At 30.6% G+C, this 10,082-nt stretch overlaps 1 pseudogene across 1 annotated transcript; it reads right to left on the bottom strand.

The window, feature by feature from the left end:
* Positions 1 to 275: 275 nt before the first annotated feature.
* On the bottom strand, positions 276 to 3,974 carry LOC111277692 (protein ASYMMETRIC LEAVES 2 pseudogene; annotated as a pseudogene). The gene is made up of 3 exons (XR_016343803.1): positions 3,600 to 3,974; positions 2,443 to 3,162; positions 276 to 873 (listed from the first exon to the last, which is right to left on the bottom strand). The product of XR_016343803.1 is annotated as a protein ASYMMETRIC LEAVES 2 pseudogene (transcript).
* Between the last annotated feature and the right edge of the window lie 6,108 nt (positions 3,975 to 10,082).

The following is a 10,082-nucleotide window of genomic DNA, read 5'->3' as shown; positions in this document are numbered from 1 at the left end:
TTATCAAAATCCTCTTTGTAGTATTTTAAAGAAAAAAAAATGAAGACTAAACCATTAATGCTTTTTCGTAAATTGATATTGGGATTTGGGAATTTATTTTTTTATCTTAAAATTTAAAATTTTATAATTAGAAAGATATTTTTTACTTTAGATTTAAACAATATATTATACATATATAAGTCATAGTTTAAAAAATATGATCTAAGGTTCTAAATTCAAATTTTATTGCTTTTGGGTTTAATTGTTTAATTATATTTTAGTTTGTTAGTTACTTATTTAGTGATATAATTTTATGATAATATAATAATTGATCATTCAGCAGATTATATGAATATAATAATTAATTGTAATTTTATTATGATTTAATAATTGATTATTCAGTTACAACTTGATTTTCTCTTACAGTTTTAGATATAAAAAAAAAAAAGTACATAAGACATATGTGTACCAAAAAAAAATTGGAAAAATAAAACAAAAAACAAAACTGTAGGATGAACTGTTCAAGGACCAAAGTTGAAGAGCGGAAACAAAACGAAACCATGGCTGGCAATTGGAATGGCACATTTTAAGAGGCGAAAGGGGAGCCCCACGAACTATTGGTGTCACTGTAAGTCGGAAGATGAGTACATTTTTGGCCCAAACATATGACATTATGATGAATTCAATTAAGAGTAGCTGTTGATATATGGAGAATAGACATCATATCATGGCTCTAGCTAGATCTACCAAATAATATGTCTATGAAAATTAAAAAAAAAAAAGGAGAAAAACAAGACCATATTTTAATTATTAATATTATTAATAATTAAAATAAAATGGCTGTGTGCCTTTTTGTCTCGAAGCTGAATTTTTGGTTGAAATTAAGAACAAGACCTGCATCACAAGCAACAAAGCTTATCGTCAGTTGTGAAGAATAAAAGTGTTATTCCTTCCAAAAAAAAAAAAAGAATAAAGATATTATTGAGAAGATGAAATGGCGCAATTCTACAGGTGTATTACCAGTTGTGACTGGGCAATTTTTTCTTTTTAAACTACGGGTGCCGTTCGGGTTTGCCCTATATTTGTTTGTTGCTTTGAATAAAATTAGTTAGTCTTAGTAGGCCTTTTGGTCAACAATGGGAACTGTGTCTAAACCTCCTTTCCCATTTTTTCTTTTCTTTTGTATATTTTACTGTATTATGTACACTTTAGAACGGGATCACCACGACAACCCCCTTCTTCATTCTACCAACCAATTCTCTAGTAATTCCCATCAACCTTTTATGGTATAAAATTGAACCTAGGGTTTTCACAATTATCTGTTTAGGAATGTTTCTGGTTAACTTACAAAAAAGTTGATTAAAATTTTTATTTCCAGACCAAAAAAAATAAAATTGTTATTTTAAATATTATTTTTCATTTATTACATTGTTTTGATCAAATTAAAAAAAAACTAACGCATAAATTACAAAAGTAATTCTATTTGAAATAGAAAATTTTTTTGTACTATATTTTGACATGAATATAAGAAATGCATATATGTAATTTAAACTAATCTAGTGAGAAAATGAGTAGAGTGAAAATATAAAATAAATAAATCTATTCTTCCTTTTAAGAAATGTCACGAAAAGAAAATTTTGTTACATAAGAAAATGAAAATTCCAATCATTCATCCTCCCAAAATTTTGAAAATGTTTTAAAAAATAATGGAATCATTTTATGAAAAAAGAAAAAAAAAAAAGAAAAAATGAGTTGTAAATTAGAATAACTTGTTATTGCTTAAGCTAGTAGAATAAAGCTCGACTGTTTAAGTATAAATCTAACTTCACATTTCGAGAAGTTGGGGTTTAGACCATAATATTCAATTCTATAGGCTACATGTAAAAGTTCTACTTTGGAAAAGGGGAAATAAGAGGGAAAAGCATTTCTCAACTTATATCTTATTTGACTTAAACCCCTAATTTCCAAATTGTACATGAATATGAACCCTAGTTTGTGATTACGGCGGTGAGTCATGACTTCCAATCCTCTCACCTCTCCAATAAAAAGTAAATATAAATGTAGGATATTATGTGGATAAGAATAAATGTTGTAATTAATAATAAGTTAAAATATTAAAAAAACCTTGAATTATTAAATTTTAAGTAAGATTTTATATTTTTATTGTATTTAAATAAGTTTTATATTTTGATTTATATTTAAATAAATTTTTATTTCCATGGAAAAAATAATTTTTATTCAAATTTTACTTTGATACAAATTAAAAATTTAAGAATTTATCTGGATATCAATTAAAAATTATTTGAATGTAAACTAAAAATTAAAAATTTATTTGAATATAATGAAACTATAAAAATTTTTTCAAGTAAAATTTTTAAGATTAAGGGATTTATTATAATAATAATAATAATAATAATAATAATAATAATAATAATACGGTGGCCTGGAGAGAATGAACTCCACCTGTGATGACTGATGTGATGATTAGGATGTAAAGAAATCCTAACCCTAAGATGGATCAATGGAACGGCGGTCATCTCCAGCTGCGGCTCTCTGTTGTTGGTACTGATTGAGTTGGCCAATCCCCGCAGAAACGTTCGTGGCAGGAAGGCTTGCATCATAGTTACTCCCACCATCAAAGCTCCTTATCATCCGCTGCTGCTGCTGATGATGATCCCGTGGGAAAAACTGGTGGTGGTAATGATGGTCCCGCCCTCCACCAACTTCGCTGCCGAACAGATTAGTTCCCAAGTTTTGATGTGTGGTGGCAGTGGTTGTGGCCGCAGCTGCCGCCGCTGCTATGAGCCCAGCATGGCCGGTGATGCCCAAGCTCTGATACTTGGACAGTTCAGACTTGGCACAGCTCAGATCCATTTGCAGTTGGCGGAGCTGGTGCTGAAGGAGAGATATGACTCCAACGCAGCCGTAGACAGGGTCACGGAGACGCATATCTGCCTCGTATGCTAGTGAATTGACAGCGTCCTCTCGCTGCGATGGGTGCAACTCGTTGAGTAGTTTTGTGATGTTGCTTGCGCCGAATACCTTGTGGACGTTGGCAAACTTTTGGGGCTGATCAGGTGGGAAATAGGGCGCAAAAACGCACTCTGGCTGGCATTTCCGCCTCAAGAACTTACACCCCGCACATGGGGAATTAGATGATGATGCCATATTCCTCCTTTCTCTCTGCAACCACAAGTTTTTACATTATTAATGAGAATTTATGATAACAAACCAGGCTTATTCAAATCTTTACCGTACCATATATTTATATACAGTGCACAGATGAAAAGTGATCTATTTTCAATGTTCAATAGAGAAAGAGAGAAAATTGCGGGCACTTTAGAAAATTACTAAGTGATAATAGATGAATTAGTATTAGTAGAGCGAAACCAAACAAAATCAATAGAGGATGTGTGAAAATGAAGTTTCAAGTGGCGGGGCGGCGCTGCAATGGGCAAAGCTTAAGGCATTGGGAGTTGAAATTTATTTAGAGATGATAGATGTGAAGCACATTGAAGAAAGAGAAGAGATAAACCTACTACCTATCATACACAAGAAATGGAAAGTTGACAGCTTTGTAAATTTATGTATATAAAAACACTTAAAGCCAGAAAGATTACCCTTGCAGTATCTGCCCCTTAATTACTGATTTTAAGGAATTGAAAGCAAATATTCTTCTTGTATTCTATCTTACGATGGCTGCCTAATGAAACTAAAGATATTTATGGAATGAATGGGGAAGAAGTAAACTAAATCTTGACAGAATTTGTTGGCAATAATAATCCCAGACTTGTCTCAAATATTCACTAATGGCTGCAATAAGGAGAGAGAGAGAGAGAGAGAGAGAGAGAGAGAGAGAGACTTGAGTACAGGTGTAGCTTGTAGGGTTTTGGGAAGGAGGCAACAAGGCAGGCTGGGCTGATTTTCCAGGTAGGTTAGTGGGATTGGATCTCGCGAAGAAGACCTTTATTTACTTCGCAACTTTCGATGGAAAGCTTTTGGGGAGCAGATCTTGCTTGAATTTCATAATTAAAAAAAAAAAAAAAAACTTTACAATATAGTTACTAGCTGCTTCATTTTCATGTAAAGGTGTAAACAATTGAACTCATTCGCATAAAGAAAAGAGGGATAAATATTACTTGAAATTGGAAACAAGATCTTGGGATGAACTGACAACCTGACAATATATACTATATTAAAAACCTTATTTTATATAATAAATAATAATAAAAAAAAAGAACAGCTCTTTATTTTTGAATGTTGGAAAGAAAAAAAGAAAAGAAAAGAAAAGATATGGTGGAAAGGAGAGATGAAAAAGATTTAAGGTTAACGTGCAATTTGACAGCTGAATTATATTTTTTTTATGATTTAGTTCATAATGAATAAAAATTTATAATTAGATTCAAATTTTAGTTTTGTCCATTATATTACTCCATTGATTAACACTATTAGTTAAAATGTAAATTGATCAATCAAAAAGTACCATGTCATATTAATTTATTTTCAATTTTTTAAAAATTAATTTTTAAATTAAAACTAAAAAATTTAATTCTGAAAAAATTTAATTTTAAGTATTTGATTTTTTAAATAAAAATAAAAAATAAAAAAATTAAGGCTGACTGGGCTTTTCTAATCACGTGTTAGATTCTATTGACTATAGTTAAGTCACATCAGCTTCAAATTAACGGTGTTAATTAATTGAGTAAAATGATGAATGAAATTAAGTTCAACTTGATTATAAATTTTTATTCATTAGATATCAAATTACATATTAACCGAAGAGGAACGGTGTCTGACTCTGACTAAGGGAGATGTTGGGGCGAAGAATTAACTCTTATGCTTATTCTTTTTGTCTTGGGAGTTTAATAAAATAAAAATAATAAACAGAAAAAGATGATATAGAGGAGAAGTACTGGAACTAGACGTGCGTGGCCTCGATTTCTTCAGTCAAACCTTTTTATTATTATTATTTTTTTGTTTACTGCAGTTGATCGGGTGAGGGGCAAAAAACGAAGGATGAGTGTTGGTGGAACCTCCAAAAAGGCACTCTTTCGTTGTAGTATCTTTTAAAGGCGTTGGGAATATTCAAAGAGTTCATGCAAATTTGACTTGTTTTTGGGCTACATGTTCGCCTGAAAACAAAGGGGCAATGAAAGTGCATATAAAGATGATGATGAGGGCAGCAGTTGCTGATGTATCTTTGTAAAGTAAACGATGAAGCTATAAGGCATAGGGAGGAGAGAAAAAAAAAGAAAAGAAAAACATAGAGAGAGAGAGAGGGGTTTATATGGAGTGAGATGGGGTAGGACTTGAGAGGTGAAATCAGCGAAGGAGAAGAGGGGAAGTCCCCCGACAGCAGAGGCTAAGGGGACGCGTAGAAAGCAGAGAGAGAAAAATGAGGGGTGAGTCAGGCAAATGACTGATTTGGGTGTGAGGGAAGAGGGAAACTCTTTCTTTCTCTCTCTTTATTTCCAATAGCTAGCTGTTTGTCTTTTTTTCTTATTATGAATCAGACTTATCAGAGATTTGGGGCATGTTGTGTTGCTATGACATGACCCTTCCTCCTTTTTTCTGTGCACTGCTTTTTGTACCATCGTCCCCATCCCCCCTCATTTGCTTTCTTTTTGTAGTTTTAATTAGGCTTTCAGGTTGTGCATCTGTCCCCATTGTGTGTTTTACACCCGCCCACCCATCCACTTTTGCTCCAACCTCAGAACACTCCAATCCCCATTGCTCTTATGCTTCCGTTTCTCTTTGGAGTTTGTAATTGTAAACATCAGATTCTGCACACTTTTTTAAACATTAATTCCGACATCAATTTCGCTTAAATCCAAATGATTTGATTCAGCTTCGCTCCTGTTGATTCAACTTCTTACCCCCTTATTGTATTCCAAATCAAGTTCATGTTGTAACCATGATGCTATAATAGCAACTCATATCTTATTATTTATTTTATTAGTATTATTGAAAGAAATTCAAGTCATTTTTTTGGATTTAGATAATTTTTTAGTTTTGGTAATTTTAGATTCTATATATTTTTGTCTCAATCATCTCAAGTTCAAATCATTTTGAATTCAAATAATTTGAGTTTAGATCATTTCAATTATAAGTTATTTAGTTTTTAAATTCAAAATAAATTGAATTTTGAATGAATTGTTTAGATAAAATCAAATTTTATTAGCTATAATTAATTTATTTAAAGTAAAATTTTTATCAAACTTAAGTTATTTACTTATTTAAAAGTAAAATTTTTTGAGGAATGGCCTACCCAAAATGGTTGGATATATCCTATTTGACTAATAACTACATCTAGTAGTTATACTTTTGGTTTGAACCAAGAAAAAGAAATTACCATGGGCAAGTAATGTGTGTTGGTTTTTAAATTAAAACTATGAATACAAACTCCCACTCTCTCTCACTTCCTTTAATATGGCAACCATCCATAGAAAATAAGAATGATGGCATTCGGCCATTGAATGGAGAAGAAGAAAAAGGTTTGAGGCTTGGTCTCTTCCTCTTTTGATGAGACATGACATTCGGCCATGATCATAAAAGGATCAAAGAGTATTCATCTAAAGTATGAAATAAGTCTCATTCATATGGAATTATGTGGTGAATTACATACAGAACAAGAGAGGAAAAGAAAGAGATCAACAAAGAAAAGGAAACTCTTGAAGGAATCTCATGCTTCTGTGTTTAAGGAATTTCTTTATGGATAGTGAAGAATTTTCAAATATGTGATCTTATTTTCGACTAGCGAATCAAGTCAATGTCATTTTTGTAACAATGTTTTCACTGTGCTTATGCAAATCAAGTAAATTTTTTGCATTATTTATAGTATATGATCTTATTCATATATTATTACAATATCCTTCATTAGTGTTAAGGCTAGGTTGTTTTGATTCCTGATTGTTTTGATATTTGTCTTGAAACACTGAAATTATTGACATGTTCTTTGAATTTTTACTAGAATGCATTCGAAATCTATGGAAAAATTATATAAAAGTGTGTAATTTTGTAGTAGAAAGTTACAAATGTTTTGGAACATTCAAAATGCAAGTTGCCATTGTTGTTTGAAATAATTGGATCTAGATTTTGATTTTCAGAATTCAGGCATTAGAATGCTTGATACAGAATTTGAATGCCCTTAATAAATTTTTAAAATCAATGGTTATTTTCTGAAATAGAAAATGAGCATTCGAATGCTCCTCAAGGTTTTCAAATACGCCATGTTTTTTTTTTTTTTGAAACATAAAGCAAGCACTCAAATGCCCTCTTCAGAGCATTCGAATGCCTTTATTTTTTTTTTCAAAAATATGTTTCGTTTTTAGAATTTTTTTGAAAAAATTATTTTATCCTCGAGTAATTTTGGAGGTCATATCATATAAGAATGATTGAGATAAGTTTTAATCATTTTTAACTTGTGTTGACTTGCAAATTCATGAATTTTTCTTGTATTTTGTTATAAAAGATTATGACTATTTTTGTGATAACTCTCATTGTTATAAAGATTTAAGCGCAATTACTTATAGCCAGGTTGCTAATTGAATAAGCGCAACACTAAATGGATGTAAATGAAGATGATATTATGTGTCATATCATTAAAGGTTAGCAACAAGATTAAAGAGTTGATATTATGAGGCAACATGCATGTAAGAAAAATCTAAACATATACATTATGTCGAATAGATACACTTCTTGCACTTAAATAAAATAATATTTTCAAAGATCTTTAGATGTCTAATGTGAAGAAATGTCCTAATGTTACAACTTTGATAAAAAATTTATGATTTTGTGAGAAATGAAGTAAGGAAGAATGCAACATTCTTTATTGGCCCAGTCTCCATAGTGGAACAAATGTACAAAATTCTTGAATCTCTATGGATGGCTAATAAGAATGTAAAACTACTATAGGAACTTATGGATTCCATTCTAGTCACTAGATAAGTAATATATACTGATTGAGAATATAAGTTTAATAAACAATGTGTATGTTTAATGATAAAACTTGTTTATGTGTTTAGTATTACATAATTTGTGAAGCTTGTCTAAGTGAGTGTAATTAATATATGTTATTAATCATAAGAAACCTTATGGTTAGTGGGATTTCTAAGATATTAATTAATGAGCTACATTAGAATGATAAATTTTGTATAATAAAATAAAATAAATGATAATCAAACACATTAAAATGGAATTTGATTGTGAACATAGTGACCTTTTGGTTTCATTTTTATGTGAATGATTGTTATTGTTTTATTTATAACATTATGGCAAAATGGATATGTGTAATGTTTGGCATTAATTAGTGCAACGGTCTTTCAATATTGAATTATCCTTTGAATATGGCTTTTGTATTTAAGTATATGGTTACTAAATGAGGATAATTATGAAATTTAGAGTATAGAAATCCAATATGTGTTAGAACAACAAAAGGTTTTTGAAATTCTAAACATTTTCCTAGTGGAGCCTTAATCTAGGAATATACTTGTACAATAAAGGGACTAAGGGCTTAAGAAGCCTAGATAGAGAAAACTCTACTGCTTGCATTACGTTGCTATGGAGTATGGAGAATGATATCATACATGAGTTAAGGTAGCATGTTATTGCTAAAAGAGATGTGGAGTGCTTTGACAACAAAGTTTGTTTAAAAAAAGAGGCTGATCACATTCTAATAGATGAACAAAGGTTCAAGCTATAATTCGATCATTGCCACATAATTGAAAGCACATTAAGGTACACTTGACTCTTATTGAGAATATAGAGACTCTAAATGATGTTTTTCATCATCTTTAATTAAAGAAAGATCGTAAAAGAAGCATCTAAGCCTAGTGCTGATGTGTATAAGGCATATATATGTTCAAATGAAGTTATGGGCTTCAAGCGTATACCATATGGTGGAAACAAGGAGAAAGCTCTTAAAAAACCAAAGAATGGTCATTGTGGCAAATGGAATAGTCCCAAAGGCTTAATCCAAGAAAAACAAAACTAAAGTTAAGTGCACTAATTGTGAGAAAAAAAAGTCAATTTACTTGTGAATGTAATGAGATGAAGAAGACTTAGGGCATAAACAATGTAGCATGAGACATAAGTAAAATGTATTTATGCAGGAAATAATCAGAGGATTGACATAAAGAGCATTCATACTTACAAGTTGAGTATGGTGGAAAAACTCTCATCCTATATAATGTCTTATTTGCTTTTAATATTCGATTAAATTTAGTTTTTGTCATTGTTTTTCTTTGTCAATGATTTATTATGAATTTTAATAACACTAATATAGATTTGTTTTTGAAAACAAATTAATATGGATCTAGATGTTTATTAATGGTTTTGTGATACCAATATTAATGTGAATGTTGGGCTTGCTAAACTTGGCCATATGGGTTAACAAATAATAGATAGATTAGCAAAAAAAGGATGACAAGCCTCTATATGATAAAGTTAATCGACCATTCTGTGTAAATTGTCTAACAAGGAAACTGACAAGAAAATCATTTGATAAAAAAACTAGAGTTGAAGTTCTATTGTAATTAATACATTATGACATTTATGTCCTGATCTATGTAAAGGCTCATAATTTCATCACATTTATTGATTATAACACATTTTAGTTTTGTCTATTTGATTTTTCACAAGTCTAAAGCTTTAAAGTACTTTAGAAAGTATATGTGCTTAGTAAAAAATCAATTAGATAAAAGCGTTAAGGCATTGAGAACTAATCATGGATGTGAGTATTTGTTTGATTAGTTTAAATAGTTATGTGATGAAAATGATACTAATAGGTAGTTAAACATTCAGTGACTCTATAATAAAACGATGTTGAAGAGATGAAATAAGACTATTCTAAAAATGGTTAGATCAATATTGGCCAAAGTGAGTATGTAAAGCACTTTTAAGGTGAAGTATTGTTATCAACTACATATATATATTCAACTGAGTATCCTCCAAGTTAATTACCACCAATCTTTATGAACTGTGGATTGGTAGAAAACCCAATCTCAGTAATTTGAGAACTTTAAGTTGTACTGTCCATGTTCTTGCATTCACACATTAATATGGCAAGTTAGGTCCATAATGCAAAAAGAGTATATTTGTAATAT

This window comes from Durio zibethinus, chromosome 7 (genome assembly GCF_047325235.1).
Source record: "Durio zibethinus cultivar Kanyao isolate XHJ-2024 chromosome 7, ASM4732523v1, whole genome shotgun sequence".
Classification (NCBI taxonomy): Eukaryota; Viridiplantae; Streptophyta; class Magnoliopsida; order Malvales; family Malvaceae; genus Durio; species Durio zibethinus.
Note: the sequence above shows the minus strand (reverse complement) of the source record. Positions and strands in the feature narration are given on the sequence as shown.